The sequence below is a fragment of the Salvia hispanica genome, chromosome 4, assembly GCF_029641045.1.
Source record: "Salvia hispanica isolate PSC_SH4W2 chromosome 4, Shi_PSC_v1, whole genome shotgun sequence".
In the NCBI taxonomy this organism is placed as follows: Eukaryota; Viridiplantae; Streptophyta; class Magnoliopsida; order Lamiales; family Lamiaceae; genus Salvia; species Salvia hispanica.
Genome location: NC_142695.1, coordinates 37,874,989 through 37,897,106, shown reverse-complemented (window position 1 = coordinate 37,897,106; position 22,118 = coordinate 37,874,989). Strand labels below are relative to the sequence as shown.

The window sequence follows — 22,118 nt, the reverse complement described above, 5'->3', positions numbered from 1 at the left end:
TATAATTATAGCACTCCTTAATAAGAAGATATAACTATAATTATTCACATATTCAGAATCTCTTTTCTTTCACATCAATAACTAATGAAAATAAATTATTTTTATTTTTCACGAGAAAATTAAAGCTACTACACTAAATAAAATAATTGTAAATTTTTTCTCACGAGAAAACTACAATAGTACTACCAAATAAACTTGGCTTCAATGTAGTAGCCCTTTATAATGTCACAATTTACATATTTAACCCAAACAAATATTGTTGGATTCAAACTTAATTAAGAAGTTGGTTTCAATTACAAAGGGTCTTATGGTCGGACTATAGGCTTAAGACCAAGAATGCAATCAAAGATTATTGAAAATGTGACCTTTTTTCTTGCATTCAGCTTGTTGTTTTGTGCTTTGTTGTGCGGGTTTGCTTGTAGTTTGAGTTTGTTGCGTGTTTTGTGTCAGGGACGGATCTATTTGGAGGGTTTAAGGAGCAAATTACTTTTTCTAATTTTTCAATTTCTTTTATAAATCCCCACCTCAAATTCTTAAAATTTCTTTTTAAAAATATTTATGCCCCTTCTGAATTGAATTCCTGGATCCGCCCCTGTTTTGTGTGCTTCTTTTGAGGTATGTGTGCCTTTGTTTAATTGGTTGATAGTTTTGTGTTGACTTTGGGCTTGCTTCTAGTGCTTTGGACTGAGTTGTTTTGGTTTGCTTGCCCATCATTTTTTCGGTTAAGCTTTCTGATTATAAAAATAAAAAAAATAATAAAAAAAAAACTATGGATTTTTAATTTTATTGATTTGCTCTAATATGTTAAGTTGGTTTCAATTACAAAGGGTCTTTTTCACTACTATATTATATTATGAGTTGTAGCAATTTATAATTATTATCAAATAACTAATGAATGGTGTTATATTGAAAATTTGGGAATTTAAGTAGATTTTAGATTCGATTAATTTATGATTCACTTGAAGAATTCAAAATTTTATAAAAAAAAACAATGATAATTTTATTGTAATAGTAATTAATAATTATAATCAGTTACTGGTCATAGTATAATTAGAGAATTCATTAGAAATTTGAATAATCGTTAGGAAAATCAGCTCAGTATTCAGTATTATTTATTGAATATAAAACACGATTAAATATTAAAATAATTATTTAAAATCGTTAATACACAATTATTTAAATAAATCTAAGACCAATCAAAATTCTTCATCAAATTCAAGATCAATTGAAATCTCCTAATCGAATATAAGTTGATACAAAAGTGAATCGAAAATCAATTTTAATATTAAATTATTTAATTGGTTAAAATCGATCAAATTGAATATTTATTGAATTGAGTTGAAATTCTCATTTTGAAGAAAAAAACAATAGTAATACTCCTATTCAGCTAAGTGGATACGGTGTCTATTCATTATGGAGTAAAACAATTATTTTAGAATATTAATGTATATTAAAGATTTGTATATTAACTTTTTTACTTTTTTTGGAACTATAAAATACTAATGAATGCATACTTTTAATTCTAATTTGAAAAAAATTGAAGGGATGGAATTTAGATTTAGATAAATGAAAAATAAGAGTGAAGGTTAATAAGTCTTTTTAACTTGTCCACAAACTACAAATAATATTTTAATAGTATATAATTAATATGTCAATTTACGAATATAACCTTGTGTGGTTTGTCCATAATCCGGCTATTTAGCATAACTCTTTTTAATACCGTACGCCGTAATATATTTTATACTCCAATTATATTATATAGTAAGCATTATTGTTACTTTCTTTTATTTCCATAAATAAAATACATTCCAACAAAATAGAATTCCATGCTATATACTACTTCCGTCCCAAAAAAATACACAATGTTATAAAAACATCGGTTTTAATGCGCAAATTGGTAAAGTAAAAGAGAATAAAGGAAAATGTGATGGAAATATTGTTAGTAGATGTTGAGGTCCATATTTAGAATGATGTTGTAGGGTTAGTGTTTGTTTAAAATTTCGGTGGATGACCAAAAATAGTAAAATTAATCTATTTTTTGTGGACGGAGCCACGGAGGCAGTGTATGGTATAATGATGCATGTAGTTATCGGAGAGCATGATTTTTGCTGCATCGGATTGGGATAACAACAAGCTGCTGCTGACGGGGCTAATGCACCGAAAACCTAAATAATTTCTAGGGTTTTCGCCACTAGGGTTTTAGAAAGGAGAGGGAAAGAGAGAGATATATTTAAATTGGTTCTATTGATAATAATAACTCAACAAGTATGAAATATATTTATAGAGTTATTATGGACCTTATGCGGTTCGACTCTCTTTTTCCATCCGCGAAAGAACCGACAAAGAAAAAAAGATCCGGAAAGGAGCTTATACATATGCTCGACTCAACTTAAATAAATTACATATTTTAAAATAAAATAAAATAAGCATCAAATATATATAGACTATTAAACGCTTTGGAGTGTTCACCTTGCGATCCGGCTGAGATGGGGGTTGTGACACCCAGTGCTGCTGGAGCAGTTGGGGCGTGAAGTGTCGGGCTTGGTATTGATTGATTTATATCATATAACTATTTTGACTACTATAGTTTTATTCTATATATGTGATCCAAACTTACTAAACTTCAAATGCATCGACGAACAAGGCAACGATATGAGGCTTCAAAACCATTTCAGATTGAGTGAATCCATCTTCTTTGTCTTTGTAAGTAACAAACGATGTGCGGCTAAAATTGAGGATGCATGTAACAAGATCCCTAGATTTATAACAAGACGGCCTTAGCATCTCCTCGTTGCTATCTTTCAGTGCATTCGCACATAATTCCATAAATTTAGCCATCTCCTCATTTTTTGTCACACCATTTTCTTTTATGTAGCTTTCAACACCAATAGCAAGTTGACCTCTCCCCATCTCAAACTAAACACCACAAATAGTATTAAAAAATATTCCTAATTGAAAAAAGTAGTTAAATAGTACTCTCTTCATCCTATCATATAAGCTAAGTGTTTTTGAGACATGATATTTAAGATAATGATGTTTAGATAGTTAAGTAAAGAAAAAATAAAGTATGAAACAAAATAAATTAGGATAGAGAATAAGATAGTGAAATGAAGGGAATTGTGTTATATTTTGCCAAAAAAAAGGAATGAGAGTCGCTTACCGATGGAGTATCTATACACATATAAGGAATGGAAAAAAAATAACCAAATGTTATATCAAAACTAAAGTCAAACAAGAACCACTAGATTAAAATGATCAACAACCTAGATTACGTCATATGCTAGATCTATAAAATTTATGTTATGGGTGAAATAGAGAGTCCAATTTTTGTAGTTATGAAATACTCGACGATGTTGCAGATGCACTTGCATAATGCCATAGTGCCAATGTATATAATGAACTCAATGCATTGTTAATTTATCATGCTAAAGATTTTTTGAGTCTTTAATGCCACAAGATTGAAATTATTTTTTAACATATCATATACCAAATTAAATTTAATCTTATGAGGATTCTAATGGAATTTCAATTACATATGTTCAGACTACAAATTTGCACGGAAAATGTATTTTGTATGTATTCATGCCAACTTGCATTATAATGTCATCCATTGCATTGTTATGATGTCACAGATAAACGTACATATTAACTTAAGTTTAATGTATGTAATGTCATAAAAACATAAGTATTTAAGTGTGTTATCAAATTACAATGAAAAAATGTCGTATTTCAACAATTTGTATGTGACGAAGTTTGTTGCAATAGTATATGCGTACCTTATAAGAACCTATGTCATCAAGTAAGCGACCCATTATGAATAAGGCAACAAATATTTTAGGCTTGTTACTTAGCCACTCGAAGTCTTCCTTTCGAGCGGATCCTATTTCTATAAAAGAAGTGGGGGACCAGATAACCGAAAGTGCTGGTAATGAGACCAAGCTTTAGGTATTCCTCAAATGATGGCAATTTGCCCTCTAAGAACCACTACGCCACTTCAAAGTAGGCCCTCACCAATTCCTTTAGCTATATATGGATCATATCAAATCAAATTTGGTAAGAATATGCAATAAAAATTTCTTTATACTAGTACTCTATATAACACTAAATCATACTCCTTCTATCGTATAGTAAGATGTGTAGGATCGTCCTTCCTTAGCCAATTCTTCTTCAAATTGAATGTAAAGTTCCAAGATAGCTTTATAGGGAGGTCTCATCTACGCTCAGGCAGTCGAGAAATTTCTCCATAATCCCACCTTCAAAGCAAGAAAATAAGTAGCATGGTTAAGTTATAAGCTGATATACACTACTTGAAAATTTTTGGAGATGCTTGGTACGATAAAATTGAATTAGGGTAAAATGTAATGCAAGTAGGAAATGAATAAATATAGAAAAGGAATAACAAATTACCTTGGGCATACATGAAAGAAATAAGAGTGAAATGGAATGAAGATAAGAAATGTATGAATGTAAAAGATGAATAACAAAACTTTGATAATTCATTTGTTTGATAGACACAAGAAATGGAAGGAAAATTCGTTGAGAGAATAAGAGAGCCAAAATTTGATTATCAAAATTGTTAAATCATTAAGTAAAAGAGACAGCCATTGGCTTATATCACGGGTTGGGAAAGGAATGATTATTTCTAATATAGTGAAATGGTGATTCCATAAGGAATGAAATTCATGCAAACATATTGTACAAATCAAAGGAATGGAATAGAAGTGGGAATGTACATTTCATTCTTACCTCCATTATTCCATCATATCAAACATGTTCTTAGATTTTACCTCTGTATTGCCTCGGTGAAAACCTCAAGTTCCTCAATCGTACCATATGCATCGTACATGTCGTCTATTACAGATGTGAAAGCAACGCTCTTGGCGAGAACGACACGGGCATGAGAAAGTTGAGGCTCGTGGTACGCTCCCAAAGCCCAAAAGAAACTCTCCACTATCCTATCTCTTGCATAAGGAAGTTTGGACATAAGCCCTAATTCTTTCCACCACCTATATACATATATGGCAAATTGCAATCAAGATTATTTGTTATTAGTATGAACACTAAACATTATTTGCCTTTTTTTTGATTGAAAATTAAATATGTTACCTTGAGAGTTGTTGGAGCTCCTCTCTGTGCAGCATCTGCAATAGGTTATAGTCTAATTTGGCAAACTTGACTAGGGTTTCATTTCTGTGCTCTTCTTCTTCTTCGTACGTGTCAATGTAACTCCGTGCTTCAATTCTAGGAATCCCCAAGTGCAAGGGCTGCACGAGGGCACGTTCAACTTGCTTCTTGAGGGGTGACCCGAGGTTTGGCACCATTGATTTGAGGGCGGCCGTAGTAAAAGCAAGTGCCTCGTCTAGTATGGTTTCTCCACGTGTTCCAAGATACGAAGCTTCATACAAACTCAGCAAATATTTCTGCTTCAAAAAAAGTCAGAGATTTATTATGCATAGCCAAACTGAAACAAGAAAGGTAGTATATATACCAGATGATATAGGGTGGCCGTGCTTCCTGAACAATCGAAAATGGAGAGCAACTGTGTAAAAATCATCATAGGCTTCATCGTCGTGATAATTAGTATTGAGATTGAAAAGTTGTTGCAGTTTGTCTTCGATCTCGTTTTCAAAGTGATACGAAACACCTAGATAGGCGCTCGAGTGTTTCTATCAGATTCATGGTGTCTATCATTTTGGCTTCGGGAGAAGTTAGCAGACTTCTCACATCATTTTTCAACACTTCAACTGCCTTGGAGTATTTTTCTTTGACCTACAATTAAACAGTACCAAATTAGTTATAAATGAATCTGTGAAAATAAAAGTGTACACATAGATAATATACCTTGGAGTCAGAAATGTGATTGATGAACTGATCACCCCACAAGCTAGGGGCGAACTTAGCCTCAGAATGATGAGCCGCCATTTATGTATCTCTGCAAATCCGAAACAAGAAGATAGCGAATTGTGTAGTTTCTACACATGAACCCATTACCCATGGCCATGTATATATATATAGTTGTGATCATTGTCGAACCAATTTTAAAGACCGAACTAGAGACCAAATTTGGGCCATTAGATCTAGTTTTTTTGATGAGATGTGCTGCTGTGAAAATTTTTTCGGCTTCATTACAAGCCCATTTTACTTCATTATATAGGTTTATTACTTCATTCTGTACGTAATACCTTGAAACTACAACATGTTTTTACTTGCTTCCAGTAGGTTTTGAAATGATTCAACATATGCTTCATTCAAATTCATTGACGTGGATTTTTGCTTGATTAACATTTAAAAATGCAATTTATTCAAGTGAGTTTATTACTTCATTCAGAAACGTTATTACTTCATTGGATAAGATTTTTACTTCATTCCAGTAGGACTTCAAATGCTTCTACACATACTTCATTCCAATAATTTATTACATTATTCCATGTGTTTATTAAACCATATTAGCGCCATGGCGTTGGTGATAGATATTGTAGAGAGAAAGAACGGCACGCGACGGCGAAACCATATTTACGTACTGGAATGAAGTAAAAACCTACTGGAATGAAGTAAAAACCTACTAGAATGAAGTAATAACCTATTAGAATGAAGTAATATATTCTGGAACGAAGTTAAATCTTCGTAACATGTTAGTATGACTTATTTACCTTCAGATGAATTAAAATAGCCTCGTGATGAAGGCGAAAATAATTTATAAATTTCTGTATCTTATCCATAAAAAACTAGATCTAAAAGCCCTAATTTGGTAGGGTTCGGTGGTTCGGTCTTTAAGAGTGGATTTGTGGATAATGGGACTCTATAAATATATATATATATATATATATATATATATATATATATATATTTATAAATAAACACATGGAATAATATTGGAATGAAGTATGTGTAGAAGCATTTGAAGTACAGAATGAAGTAATAAACCTATATAATGAAGTAAAATGGACTTGTAATGAAGCCGAAATTTTTTTCACAGCAGCACATCTCATCAAAAAAACTAGATCTAATGGCTCAGATTTGGTCTCTAGTTCGGTATTTAAAATTGGTTCGACATTGATCACAACTCTATATATATATGTACTAAGATGACAACCCTCTTTATTGTAACACCATACCATCATTTTAGGCCATTGGATCTGAAAATCGTGTGCTTGTCATGCTGCCACGTGTAAAAACACGGAGGGGTAAAATAGGAAATTTCTAATTTTACGTTACCAGATTGCAGTGATGTTCATTGAATATTGCAGTCTTACCACAACAATATTGCAGTTTACCACGACTGCAATATCTAATACAGTAGACTGCAATATCTAATACAGTAGACTGCAAACCCGTGTTTTTTCACGAAACTTAATCCTAGGCGTCCATAGATAAGATCTAACGGACTATATTGGTGATATGATGTTATTTTAACTATGGTGGCACCCTAATGCACCCATATATATATATATATATATAGTCAGAGGATAAGAATTTCTCGTGTGTTAACTAAAACTAAATTATAGGGGGATCAAAAAATTAAATTCATCTTTATTAACTTAGGGTCTATTTATTTATTAGAAAAGTACTAGGAGTACGAGAATATGATTCATGTGAGTAAGATTCATCGTGCATCAGTTGTCACATTATTTTGTTTATTATTCTAACTAGTTACTCCCTCACTGTAACAGCATGTCATCCTATAGTACAATAAATGCGGCGACTGCTACCAAAATGGACTTAAAGAATTCAACATAGGCTAGGGTTTCATTTAAAGAGTTTTGACCAAAGTATTTAAAGGAACTATCAGAGCATTAAAACAACAACTTAACCTAGAAGCTTAAATAAGTAAAAGAAAGGTATCATAAATTACGATTAAAAAAAAATCTCAAGAGTATGACATAGTTTCCAAGATAAAAACCACAAGATAGTCTAAGGCCTCTAAACTGAAAGGAGAGTGCAAAATATTCAAAAATACTAAAGTGTATCAAAAACTCAGCGGAAAACGACCAAGAGATAGTGCAGCTATGTATGAAGACACAACTACGCTTCAAGTTCAAAACATCCATCTTAATTAGTTAACATGCTCAACACCCGCCACCGCTCGTCATCGTTCAACCTGCACATAAGGAAAACACATGCAGGGCTGAGTATTTTGAAATACTCAGTGAACTCGTTGCCAAAACGTTTTATAAGCTATGCCACCCTTACCAAGTGAACTCAAGTTTTAAGCAGTTATAAGAGAATATCACGAGTATCAAAAAATATATTTTCCATAGACTGGCCAGTCAAACAACTCCCCACTTTTCTCATCATTTTCCACAATCACAACATTTCCATGGTGCGACGAAAGTGTGGCCACACTTTTCGCCCACGAGACCGGCCGACTAGCAAGGACGGCTCCCGATCCCCTTGTGTACACAGCCTGGTAGGGTTTGCGGGCCGTACTCAGACCCGAATTCGTTTAATCATATCCATAGCCCTATAGCCCAATGGAGCGAACTCTCAAACTGTGCATCAGGCGCGCAATATCATAACAAAACAGACATAGGCATGGCATAACAGTTAAACCACCCTTATTTCTCCACATTCATAAATTTGCACATAAAAGAGTTTAATAGTAAAGCCCACCTCGACTGCTTAGATTTCAAGTATGTTCTTTCCCTTGTTATCCGGCTTCGCAACTGAGGTTTCACCTTTTAAATCACATAGGCATATATCACAAATCAGATTCAACACAAACTCCCAACTCATGCATTTCTCAATGTTTTTTCCCTTTTCCCACCGGTTTATCTTAGCATCATTAATCAATCAAAGTCCAAGAATGCACGAGAGTCCAAGAATACCGATTAATCGGTTAGAAAGAACAGGAATCGGTTAGAAAGGAGAAGATTAATATAAGAATACCTTATGAGAAAAACGAACGGTAGAAATTAAGTATTAGACTCGGTTCTTCAAGATTCTTGGATCAACTTCAATTCTTCTTCAAAAGATGACAAAATATTGAAGAATAGAAGAAAAATTGGAGAGAGTAAGAGAGAAGAGAGGGGCGAAAATTATGGGGGCTAGGGTTATGGGTTTCTCTTATTTATAGTGTTCAATAAGATCTTTAGGTAAATAAAAGAAATATTTGGTAAGATTTTATTCTCCACAATTAAATAAAACAAATATTGTGGAGTAGGGAAGAAGAAATAACAAAAATTGACTAGGGTATCAAGTATGGAATTTTCGAAATATATGGCCCTTAATTAGCCAATATTTTATTTTAGTATATTTTACGGAGTAGAATAAAATATCACGGAGCAAAATAAAAAATAAAAATCCTCCCCCATTGGCATAGAAAATAGGCGTGTAATATGTGTCTTAAATAAGGCATGGATTTTTGAATATTAACTAAAATAAGATATGGCAAGATCTCTTGAGCTATGAAAAGATTTGGTAGAATAATTTAATTCTAGGTATGGAAGGAGATCAAATAAGGGATCAATTAAAATAAAATAAATTCCTCCTTCCCAAAGCTAGGTGATTTTCGAAAATCACCTTAATATCATTAAGAAATAGGGAAATAATTGGGTTTTGGATTTAATTTGGATAAATATCCCAAGAATTAAATTAAATCCGGAAAAATAGAATTCCCTCTCCAAGAGTCCAAGTATTCGAAAATCTCAAAAATTAGGTGGCTAGTATATATATATGGAAATTTTTCCTAATATTCTCACTCACCCTTAAACAAATAATTCCCCTCATAATTTAATAAATCACATGCCACATCACCTAATTAACAAGTTTGACTTTTCAAACTTCCCGGTCAAAGAAACTCATGCAATAAATTCATTTATCAAATAATTCACATCTCCCACGTCATCAATAATAAATTTTAGGGCTCTAAAATTAGGGTTCGAAAATTCGGGGTGTTACACTCTGTCCCACATAGTTTGACCCAGTATTTCATATCGGTCCGTCCCAAATAATTTGACTCATTTCACTTTTACCATTTTTGGTAGTCGACCCCATATTTCACTAATTCATTCCGACTCACATTTTAATATAAAATTAATACTTTAAAAGTAGGACCCACATCCTACCAACTTTATCAACTCACTTTCCATTACATTTCTTAAAACCCGTGCCCGATCAAATTGTCCCAAATTATGTTGGACGGATGGAGTATAATTCATAAATTTAAAAATTATCACTAGTAACGTAATAATCTTTATGTTAAATTATAATTAAAATTTAAACAGAACACATACCTAAGAACGATTAATAGAGCCTAATATCATGCACCTTAACGAAATATTGTTTTTTTTACCACGCACGAATTTTAAAGTTGGTAAATGATATCACAAAATTAATTTTATTGTGAAATAAACTTCTACTATATAGGTGGCAGAATTTAACTTACATGGCTCGTCGGGATGTCTATTGGGCTAAACCGGCGTAGTTTTGTTCCACTTAATTAATTAATTTATTAAAAATATCTAATCGCTAGTCATGAACGCAATGCACGATTATTTTTGTTCTTTGCTCTTTGCCATGAATGCTGTGGAGTAGATCATGATAGTGGGAAAGGACCTTGCGGGCTGCGTCGAAGGTGAGCGTCGTGTCGCGGAGCCCCTGCTATAGAGAGAGTGAGTTAGCCAAACGGTAGAATTAGAGGTAATGCTTGAAACCAAAAGTCTTGGATTCGAATCCTCTGTGATATATTCTTTAAATTTATATTCATTTATCTATCTAAAAAACATATAAAATCTGTTTTGATTTTTTTTTTCTTATTATCTTTTAATTTTTTTTAATCTTCTCATATCTATGTCATTCAACATAATTTTATTCATAAAATGTCATTTATTTCATATAATGAATGTTATCAATATTCCACGTAATGTCAAAAAATCAAATAGATGGCGCATAATCTATGTCATTTAGTTTTAGCCGGAACTTGTCGCCGAAGTTTTTTTGAGAACCAGAAATATGTTTGGGATATTATTTACCAACTTTAAAGTTCATTGCAAAAAATATTTTGTTAAATTGTGTGATGTTATGCTCGAATAATGCTAACTAAATACATACTTATGTTGTGACAATGAATACTTGTTACTTGTTAGGGACGGCGTTGTAGTTGTCAATAAATAGCACATTATATTTAAACTCTCAAAGTGGAGAAAGCAAACCATTAATACTAGTAACTCATAGTTCGCGGCTGCATGATTATTAGGTTAAAGAAAAATTTAGAGCTACAAATAGTAAATAAACGAGGATTGCATGCATATATATATACTTCCTTCGTCCTATTCCTTTGTCCCACAAGAATATGCACTCTTTTTTTCTTTAGTCCGTTCCACAAGAATATGCACTTTTTAATTTTGTAAACTCCTTTCTCTCTAAGACTAAGTTTATCAGCAATCACCCAACCCAACCCAATCATCCACTTTTTCAATATTTAATTCATTTCTATCTCCTCCATGTCATCTTTCACATCATCAATATTCATCCAACCCAACCAAACATATTTTCATGGTTTATCAATGACCACCCAAGCACACTATTAGTATTTATTTTTATATTATTACATGAAATACTTATTATTATAAATTTATAGAAAAATGTAATAAATGACAAACTAAAATTTATAGAATATTTTGCCATAGATTAGAGCATCTCCAATGGTAGGCTAGCCACCGGCTAGCCGATTGACGTAACCATTGGAGTAGGCCAGCCGATTTTCGGTGAAAAAACCGGCCAAGGCTAGCCGATTGCGTGTGGCTGGCCGATGCGCTGGCTGCCATTGTGGCGACCCGATCGGCCAAAGACGATTTATAATTTTTTTTTTTTAAACCTATATAAACGCGATTTTAGTTTCATTTTCATTTGCACTGCTTGTTTTAACGAGTTTTCTCTCTCTCTAACTTTCTGTACAAGAGCATCATCGAGCGATGAGTAACGCGGGTGGTAGCAGTGGTGGTAGTGGTGGGGATGCTGAGGAGTACGAACGGAGGATGAACGAGGCTATGGAGGCCTACATGAACCACGAGATGGAGCGGTACATGCGTAGGGTGGAACAGCAGGCGATACCTCGCCCTCCACCGGTTATCCACCGCCGAGCAGTGATTGATCGGGATCACGCCGCTGCACATCAGCGGCTGTACGACGACTACTTTTCAGAGAACCCGCGGTTTCCCGCCAACATGTTCCGGCGGCGTTTTAGAATGCGCAGGAAATTGTTTATACACATCGTTGGCGCATTAGAGCGTCGATATCTGTGTTTCCGCTTCAGGCACGATGCGGTTGGCAGACCCGGCCACACCCCTATTCAAAAGTGCACGGCGGCAATCAGGCAGTTGGCCTACGGAGGCGTGGCAGACATGTGGGATGAGTACCTCCACATCGGTGAGTCGACAGCCCTGGAATGTCTGAAGAATTTCTGTGGGGGCGTGATAAACGTTTTCGGTGAGCAGTACCTTCGAAGCCCTACTCCCGAAGATTGTCAGAATTTGATGCAGATGCACGGGGAGAAGCATGGGTTCTCCGGGATGTTAGGCAGCATAGACTGTATGCATTGGGAGGAAGAACTGCCCGACTTCCTGGAAGGGGGCCTACACGACCGGCTACAAGTCAAAGATGTTGGGACTACAGCAGCGGAAGACACGGAAACCAAATAGGTCCTTGACCGGATCTATTTAGGTGATTATGCATTCGACTCCAATTTCATGCAATAAACATAGATCTATAGATATAACATCAAATAAACACATAATCATGCATATTCGATGTAGATTCGATTGTTACCTCATAATCCATCATTGGATTGACATTGCTAGCTGCACCACCCTGAGATCCTTGGTTTATCGACCACGAATCTTCCAACCTATTCCCTTGTCCTTGATTCTCCATCCGTGTGGGCGGATCTCGAAGAACCAAATAAAAGTGATATGAGATCTAGGGAAAACCAACACAAACACGAAATTGTCTTGATCTAATCCTATGAATTAGGATAGAACAAGAACAAAAACCAAAACCCTAATCTCCCTCGTGCAAAGGCATGAAAACCGAGGCAAGAGGGGAGAGAGAGAGCGCCGGTTATGGCGGCTAGGGTTAGGGTTTGTGATGTGTGGAGTGCTTATTAGGGTTTCCCATCTCTACACTATTTATAAGCATGGACTTGTTGGGCTAGGATGGGGATCCATGGAATGACTTAAGTGTTGGGCTCACCCATTAGATAAATTACTAATTAAATCAAATGACCCATGATTTAATATATTATCGTGGAATATTATTTTGTTCCACTAAAGAATAATATTGCACTCCCACTTAAATCACCAAATTACAAATAACTTGGGTCCATTTTATTTTATAATATTTCCCGCGTTTAAGATTATCTTGATCCATCAATTTAATTCTTTTGTCTGCTATGTGACTAGAATTAAATTAATTCTCCAAAGAGTTTTTCTAGTTTGAAACTTTATTTATTATTCGTGGAATAAATTCCAACTGCGCAGATTTCTGAATAATAAATTCCTCTTTCAAACACCTCATTGGGGATCACCCTTTTAGGGATTTAATCATACCTCACTGGGCACGCGAATTCTATGAAATAATATTCCAATACCTTCATGTTATTCAATTACTACCACCCAAGATATCATGAACTTGAGTTACGTACAAACTCTCACATATTGATAAGTCAAAGTGGCGTTTGATTGAATAAACAATATTGATATTAATACCATAGACTAGAAAATACTAAACTTTCTGAAATATATTCTTTCAGTAGATAGCAATGAAGAATACATTTCGGATTAGATCCTTTCAGTGCTTTACCACACCGGTGTTACTAATCTCTTCTTAGGTAAGAGAGAATTATCACAAACACCGCAACCGTACCAATAGGTAGCCAAAGCCTATCTAGGTTGTGAATACGTTTTTCTTCTTACTAGATCTGGCCAAGTCCCCTACTGGAAAACTCATGAGGAAATTCATCGAATGTCCCTACTTGACCTTCTTAGTAAAAAGCCTTAGACTTGTTTATCATATTTCAATAATAAACCATTATATTATATTATTTATTCTCATAATTAGGTAAACAAGTGGACGTGGCGTTTTTCGTATACATGCACAAGCTGACTGTACAAATGCATGTACGCTCGAAGCATCTTTTAGTATACAAACCCCAACAAAAGAATCTCACGTTGATCCTCGAGGCCGTAGCTGATTACCGGCTGTGGATCTGGCACGCGTATTTTGGGGTAGCCGGGTCGAACAACGACCTCAACGTCCTGAACTCGTCTCCCCTCTTCAACGAGAAGTGCCAGGGCGTCGGTCCAGCCGTCTCATTTGTGGCCAACGGCAACCGGCATGATATGGGCTACTACTTGGCGGATGGGATATACCCTCGGTGGCCGGTCTTTGTGAAGACGATCAGGCAAACACGTGATGAAAGGAAGGCCTACTTTGCGGAACGACAGGAGTCGGCGCGCAAGGACGTGGAGCGCGCATTTGGTGTGCTCCTGTCTCGATGGGCGGCAATTAAGGGTCCAACGCGTTTGTGGGATGTCGGATGCGTTTCCCAGATAATGTACGCCTGCATCATCCTGCACAACATGATCGTCGAAGACGAAGGCGTACAACTGACTAGTTGGGCCAATGACGATGAAGTCGGTCCAAGCCACGGAACGGCCACCCCTAGTGTACGACGTGGGGTACCTCTCGATGAAGCCGGCCGCCTCAAGGAATTTTCCAACATGCGCCAAGTGGATGCTCATATTCAACTACAAAAGGATATAATTGAAGAGTTGTGGGCACGGAGGATTGCACGGCGATAGTTTTTTTTCTTTATTATGTACCTTTTTAAATGTAACTTTTTTTTTTATCTATGTACCTTTTTAAATGCAATTAATGAATTTTTCCATATATATCTCGTAAATTTAATTCCGTAATTTAATCGTAATTTTAATTCCGTAAATGTAGTATATTTTGAATTTTTTTTTTGCGGCTGGCCTATGGCTGGCCTAAATCTGATGTGGCAGGTGGATTTTTAGTGCTGCTGACGTGGCAGGGAGGGAGAGTGGCTGGCCTATGGCTGGCCTAATAGCATTGGAGATGCTCTTAGTTTGGTATATTAAAGTTCTATTAATTATAAAAAAATAATACTCCATTTGTCACTTATTTTCATTTCCGCCCGTCCCGAAAAATTTGTCCCATTTCACTTTTACCATTTTTGATAGTAGACTACATATTCCACTAACTCATTCTCACTCACATTTTATTATGAAACTAATATATAAAAGTAGGACCCATATACCACTAACTTTTTCAGCCCACTTTCTACTACGTTTCTTAAAACCTGTGCCGGATCAAATGGTGACAAATTATGGGGGACGGAGGGAGTATCAACCAATGAGATTGTGTCATTTGGCACAATCTCATTAGATGATGAAATGAAATTGCATGGAGACCAGCCGGTTGGTGTTAGCCTTGGAAGAGGCCTCGGTCATGGAGAGACCGCATGGATTGATTATTTCTTTTTTTAATGTAATAATGATGTGGCGGTCGACCGTGAGCACTAGGGTTGTCAAATCGTGCGGGTTGGGTCGTTATCGTGTCAACCCATTATTAATCCAACCCAATAAGGTCAAAATTCAACCCAACCCGAAATCATCGGACTCTTATCGTGTCACAATCCAACGGGTTCGTGTCGGATTCGTGCATGTTATCGTGTACTCGAAAAAAAAGCCAACCCTCTGTTAATGATAGTCAGTTAGCTTGACACGATACGATAATGACTAAAACATGATGTTATTATACAATTTAAACATGATATTACACGCTAAAATAAAAAATTACCATATTATTTTCTTAATCAAAATAGTAATAAAATTAAAGTATAGTACAGTAATATTAAGCCTAAATAAAAAAATTAAATAATTAAAAAAACTAATTTTAATAAAATCTAAGCATAATATTTTCTTAAAATTCATAAAAAATTAATTAATATTTTTTTAATTAATAAAATCAAAGTATAGTATTTTTTTAATTAATTAAAATTAAAGTATAATATTTTTTAATCAATAAAAATAATTAAAATTAAATTTTAATCATTTTTTAATTAATAAAAGTAATTATTTTTTTCTTAACGTATAACACTAACCCGATCCAAGCCCGACCCGACCTAACCCGTTATTTTCGGGTTCTTATTGGGTCGACCCTATAAGGATCCAAATTCTAAATGTGCGTGTTCATGTCGTATTAACTTCGTGCGGGTTCGTGTCATATCAAAAATTGTCAGCCCTTACTTAGATATTGTAAATATTTGAATATTTATTTTGGTACATAATGAATCATACGCGAATAGATCACAATTAATAAGTACTTTGGACAACTAAAACAAACACAATATAAAGAAAATGATATTAACTAAAAAAATTAATACTATATGCAAATTAGTAAAAGTTTAGATTTCATAAAGTATTAAAAGGATTTATTTTTATAATAAGAAGAAATATGAATAAAATAAATATATAAAATAAAAGATGTAATGTTTTTATAGAGGGAACCATTGAGCTCTTAGTGAAAACACTACTAATTACTAAACCGTTAAACTACCAAATTTATATAACATATATATATTGAAAGAAAATATATTTCTGCACTCAAAAAAGATGAACATATTATTTTTGACTCGATTCAGAGAACATTTAGCTCTCATAATGGTCGAGAGAGTGCTGCCGCTCCCTACCCCCTAATCCGTCACTGACAATGAATTACTTCCTCTGTCCGTCTTAATCCGCCACTTGACGATGAATACTTTTTCCGGTACAAAATTTTATGCAACTTTATTTTGTGTGTTAAGCGGATAGAGTAAAGTAAGAGAGAGAAAGAATAAAGTAGAAATAAAGTAGTTTTTATTTTTCGTAATTAATTATCTTGATTGGGACAAACCAAAAATAAAGTGAGCCCTTTTCACTGCTACGGAGGAAGTACTTGTTAGTCATTACGACGGCTGTATGGGGCACTAAATTCTAAGAGCGTCTCCGATGGCGCCCCTCCCACTAGGACTTTCCACAAAACTGCCTGCCACGTCATCACTAGCCCCTCTCATTCCACTGCCGCATCACTAGCCCTTTCCACGGCACTAGGACTTCCCATTAGTACTTCCCACAATAAAATTAAATTCACAATTTAAAATTAAAATTTACGGAACTAAAATTCGACACGAATACGAACGTGAAAATGCGAATATTTCATTAAAAAAAAACATACATGACGGATATAATTAAAAATTATGTGCAGCAATGTGGTCCCCGGGGTAAATGACGTTGGCGATGGATCGGCCGAGGTACCGCCGCCGCCGCCTGCTGCCGCCGCTGCTGCCTCTGCCGGAGCAATCGATCAATCGCCTCTTGCATAGCGAGATCCAATTCATCATCACTATCACTAGCGTCTCCGCCACTACTGCCCGCACGACTACTCGCCATTAGATATAATTGAAAAAAGAGGTTAGAGAAAGAAACTTGTCAACACAAGTAGTGTGAATGAAATGAAATTGGGGGAGCCCTATTTATAGAGTTTTTCTTTTTTTTTTAAAAAAAAATTAAAAATTGCGGACGTCCGACCTTCGCCACAGTGGCGGACGTCCGGTCGGACGTCGGTGCGAGGGGCGAGGCCATCCGACGGGCAATTGGGGCGGGCGTGGGCGCTCTTCCCACCCACTACGGCGGACGCCCGGTCGGACGTCGACGAGGGGCGACCGGGACGTCCGCCGATGGAGATGCTCTAATGTACTCCATTTGATACTTTCATGTGATATGTAAGTCAGTAAAAAAGACGGAAGTATTTTGTTACTGAAATTATTCATCAAATTTTACTTTTTTAACTATTTATTATGTTTTATTTTTTCATAATAACTGTTAAAAAAGAAATGCCTCAAATAGCACGATGGATGGAGTACATTATAACCAATTTATCTCGGCGCTGGTTAAAAGTAATGTACATAAATTTTCATAATGACATGTCACCATCAGCTACTTCCATTATTAATTAAGTTTCGAATCCAAATTTTGGATTTATCAATTATTAGTCAATTATTCATTCACTTTTGCACATTAATTATTTCTCAATCATCAGACATCTCTGTATTTGTCTTGCTCTACATTCTTTAATAAATATATTACTGATAAAATGTTTGGATTACAAACAGTAAGCTTTTTTAGTAGTAACTTTTTTGCTTTAGTATTCTCGAATTGAAAATATTTTTTAAGGGTTCAGCTTTATAACTTATAAGTATACCTAAAAATATTCTACGGTTTTTATACAACCTTTATATAGTAGAAATCACACTAAAATGCCCTTTTCTTGATTTGCCACATGGTTTATTTTTATGAAATTTTCGTTCAATTTCATCCCTAAATGAGTTATCTACCTTATCAAACATGCGCTAAATATACAAAATATATCAATAATGATATGAAAATAATACAACAATGAACTATTGTACTGATGATTCTTTTAAGTTACGTCGTGCACACGACTTAATATAAATATACTATTTTCTCTCTCTACCCTAAATTCTCGTGTCATTCCCCAACTATGTCATCTACTATGGGACGGAGAGAGTATTATACGACTCCCAGACATACAATTTACTGCACGAGGGGATGGATCGATGAGTTTTTTTACTCTTTCCTCTTGAAATTAGAGGCACAAATGATTATTGCAAGAGTCCTAATTATAAGTACGGTTTTTTTTTTTTTTTTTGTGTCCTGAATATTCGAAAATTGCAAACACAAGAAATTGCATCTTCAATATATGTTATGACAAATAGGGAAATTGTGAATCGAGAAACAAAAGAACGTAAATAGACACAAAATTTACGTGGTTCACCAACGTTGTGTTGGCTACGCCCACGAGCAAAAACGGAGAACAAATTGTATTATGACTGCAGTTTTCAGATACAGATTGGATCTGTCAGATCACAGAATTATGTGCTCTACTCCCATATATATAGGCACACATTAGACAGACTGGGCCTAGGAAACATAATCATATCCCAATTAAGAAACCTAATCCTATACAAATTCAAGGCATCCTAACAAATCTCCACATTGACTTGAATTCTCCCTTGCAGACGCATCATTACAATGCCAGATGAACAGACTTCTCCTACCCTGCCTTAGATTTTCCATAAACAGAATTCACCTTGCAGATGCATCATTACAATGCCAGACGAACAAACTTCTCCCAAATTTGTCGACCTTCACGTTCAAAGCAGAAATCTCGATTTACCAGACAAAACCCTCGCAGCGGAATTCAAAACCCTAGTTCGAAAACCAAGGCTCTAGATACCAGTTTGTTATGATCGTCGACTGCAACAAACGTTTGATAAATTGTATTATGACTGCGGTTTTCAGATACATATTGGATCTGTCAGATCACAGAATTATGTGCTCTACTCCCATATATATAGGCACACATTAGACAGACTGGGCCCAGGAAACATAATCCTATCCCAATTAGGAAACCTAATCCTATACAAACCGAGACCACATCGAAACACATAATGGGCTCCGACTAAGATGGATCGTCGGCCCCACTCAAACATGGGTCTCGCAAATCGGACCAGACCCGACGCCAACTTGGCTCTGATACCACTTGTCAGTATTGTCAGCGTCGGTAAATATTAGTTTGATATTGTAACATCCCGGATTTTCGAACCCTAATTTTTGAGCCCTAAAATTTTATTGATGACGCGGGAGACGAGAATTAATTGAGGAATGAATTTATTGCATGAGTTTCTTTGACCGAGTCGAGCCTAGGGTTGCGTTGGAAGTTTGAAAAGTCAAACTTGTTGATTATATGATGTGGCATGTGATTAATTAAATTATGAGGTGAATTATTTGTTTAAGGGTGAGTGAGAATATTAGGGAAAATTTCCATAAATTCTAGCCACATAATTTTTGAGATTTTCGACCCCTTCACTTTTGGAGAAGGAACTCTATTTTTCCGGATTTAATTTAATTCTTAGGATATTTATCCAACTTAAATCCAAAACCCAATTATTCTCTACTTCTTATTGAGAAAAATCGAACCCTATTGTTTTTAAGGTGATTTTCGAAAATCACCTATTCTTGGGAAGGAAGAATTTATTTTATTGTTTAATTGATCCCTTATTTGATTTCCTTCCATACCTAGAATTTAAATATTCTACCAAATCTTACCATACCTCAAAAGATCTTGCCATATCTTATTTTAGTTAATATTCAAAATCCATTCCTTATGAAGAACCCCTTTCTACACGCCTATTTTCCTATTTATTGGGAGGATTTTTATTTTTATTTTGCTCCGTGATATTTTATTCCACTCCGTAAAATATACCAAACGAAATCTTGGCTAAATAAGAGCCATATTTTTCGAAAACTTCATGCCTTGAACCCTAGCTCACTTTTTTTATTTCTTCATCCCTACTCCACAATATTTTATTTAATTGAGGAGAATCAAATCTTCCCAAATATTCTATTTTATTTACCTAGAGATTCTATTTAACTCTATAAATAAGAGAAACCCCTAAACCCTAGCCATCAAATTTCCGTCCCCCACCCAAAGTACACGCCTCCCTCTCTTCTCTCACTCTCTCAAATTTTTCTTCTTCTATTCTCCAATATTTCGTCATCTTTTGGAGAAGAATTGAAGTTTAATTCAAGAATCTTGAAGAACCAAGGCTAATACTTTGATTTCTACCGTTCGTTTTTCTCATAAAGGTAGGTATTCTCGTATTCATCTTCTTCTTTCTAACCGATTAATCGGTATTCTTGAACCCTCATGCATCTGGATTGAGTGAGAGTGGGGTATGAGGGACATAGAAAACGTATGCATGTGTGTATGTGTGAAATCGTGTGCGTGTGTGCATCGTGTGTGTGTTTGTGTGTGTGTGTTGGCAAAACACTCATGTGTGACATATGTTGATGATAGATCTAGAGTTAAGATGCGAATGAAATTTATATGATGAACATGATTTTGATTGGTGATATTAAGATAAACCGATGGGAAAAGGGACAGCGTTGAGACATGCATGAGTTAGGAGTTTGTGTTGAATCTGATTCATGATATGTGCCTATGTGATTAGAAGGTGGTTGCGAAGCAGGATAACAATGGGAAAGAACATACTTGAAATCTAAGCAATCGAGGTGGGCTTTATTCTTAAACTCATGTTGCAAATTTATGAAAGTGGAGAAATAAGGGCGGTTTAACTGTTATGCCATGCCTATATCTGTTTTGTTGTGATATTGTGCGTCTGATGCCCAGTTTGAGAGTTCGCTCCATTGGGCTATAAGGGCTATGGATATGTTTAAACGAATTCGGGTCTGAGTAGGGCCGCAAACCCTACCAGGTTGTGTACATGGTGGGATCGGGAGCCGTCCTTGCTAGTCGGCCGTCTCGTGGGCGAAAAGTGTGGCCACACTTTCGCCGCACCATGGAAATGTTGTGATTGTGGAAATTGATGAGAAAAGTGGGGAGTTGTTTGACTGGCCAGTCTATGGAAATATTTTTGTGATACTCGTTGAATATTTATTTTGATAATTGTAAAACCTCGAGTTCACTATAGTAAGGGTGACATAACTTATAAAATGTTTTGGCAACGAGTTCACTGAGTATTTCAAAATACTCAGCCCTGCATGTGTTTTCCTTATGTGCAGGTTGAACGACGACGAGCGGTGGCGGGTGTTGAGCATATTAATTAATTAAGATGGATGTCTTGAACTTCGAGTGTAGCTGTGTCTTCATACACGGCTTCACTTTCTCTTGGTCGTTTCCGCTGAATTTTTGAAACTCTTTAGTAGCTTTTGGTCATTTTGAACTTGTTTCCCTTTGGTTTAAGAAGATTGATACATGTTGTGGTTTTTGGTTGAATTTATGTCGAACCTTGATTTTTGATCATAGTCTATGGTATCTTTCTTTTATTTATTAAAGCTTCTAGGTTAATTGTGGACTCATTGCATTGGTAGTTCGTTTAAATTCCTTAGTCAAATCTCTTTAAATGAAACCTAGCCTATGTTTTTTTATTGCTTTTAGGTCCGTTTTGGTAGCAGTCGCCGCATTTATTATACCCTAGAAACGCGGGCTGTTACAGATATTGTCCGCTTTGGGTC

At 35.3% G+C, this 22,118-nt stretch overlaps 1 long non-coding RNA gene and 1 pseudogene across 1 annotated transcript; both read right to left on the bottom strand.

Moving 5' to 3' along the window:
* Nucleotides 1-2,616: 2,616 nt before the first annotated feature.
* On the bottom strand, nt 2,617-7,277 carry LOC125195090 (germacrene A synthase-like; annotated as a pseudogene).
* Nucleotides 7,278-7,866: 589 nt separating this feature from the next.
* On the bottom strand, nt 7,867-8,997 carry LOC148928588 (uncharacterized). Its single transcript, XR_016137729.1, has 3 exons — nt 8,887-8,997; nt 8,611-8,675; nt 7,867-8,098 (listed from the first exon to the last, which is right to left on the bottom strand). It is a non-coding gene; the product is annotated as an uncharacterized LOC148928588 (long non-coding RNA).
* Between the last annotated feature and the right edge of the window lie 13,121 nt (nt 8,998-22,118).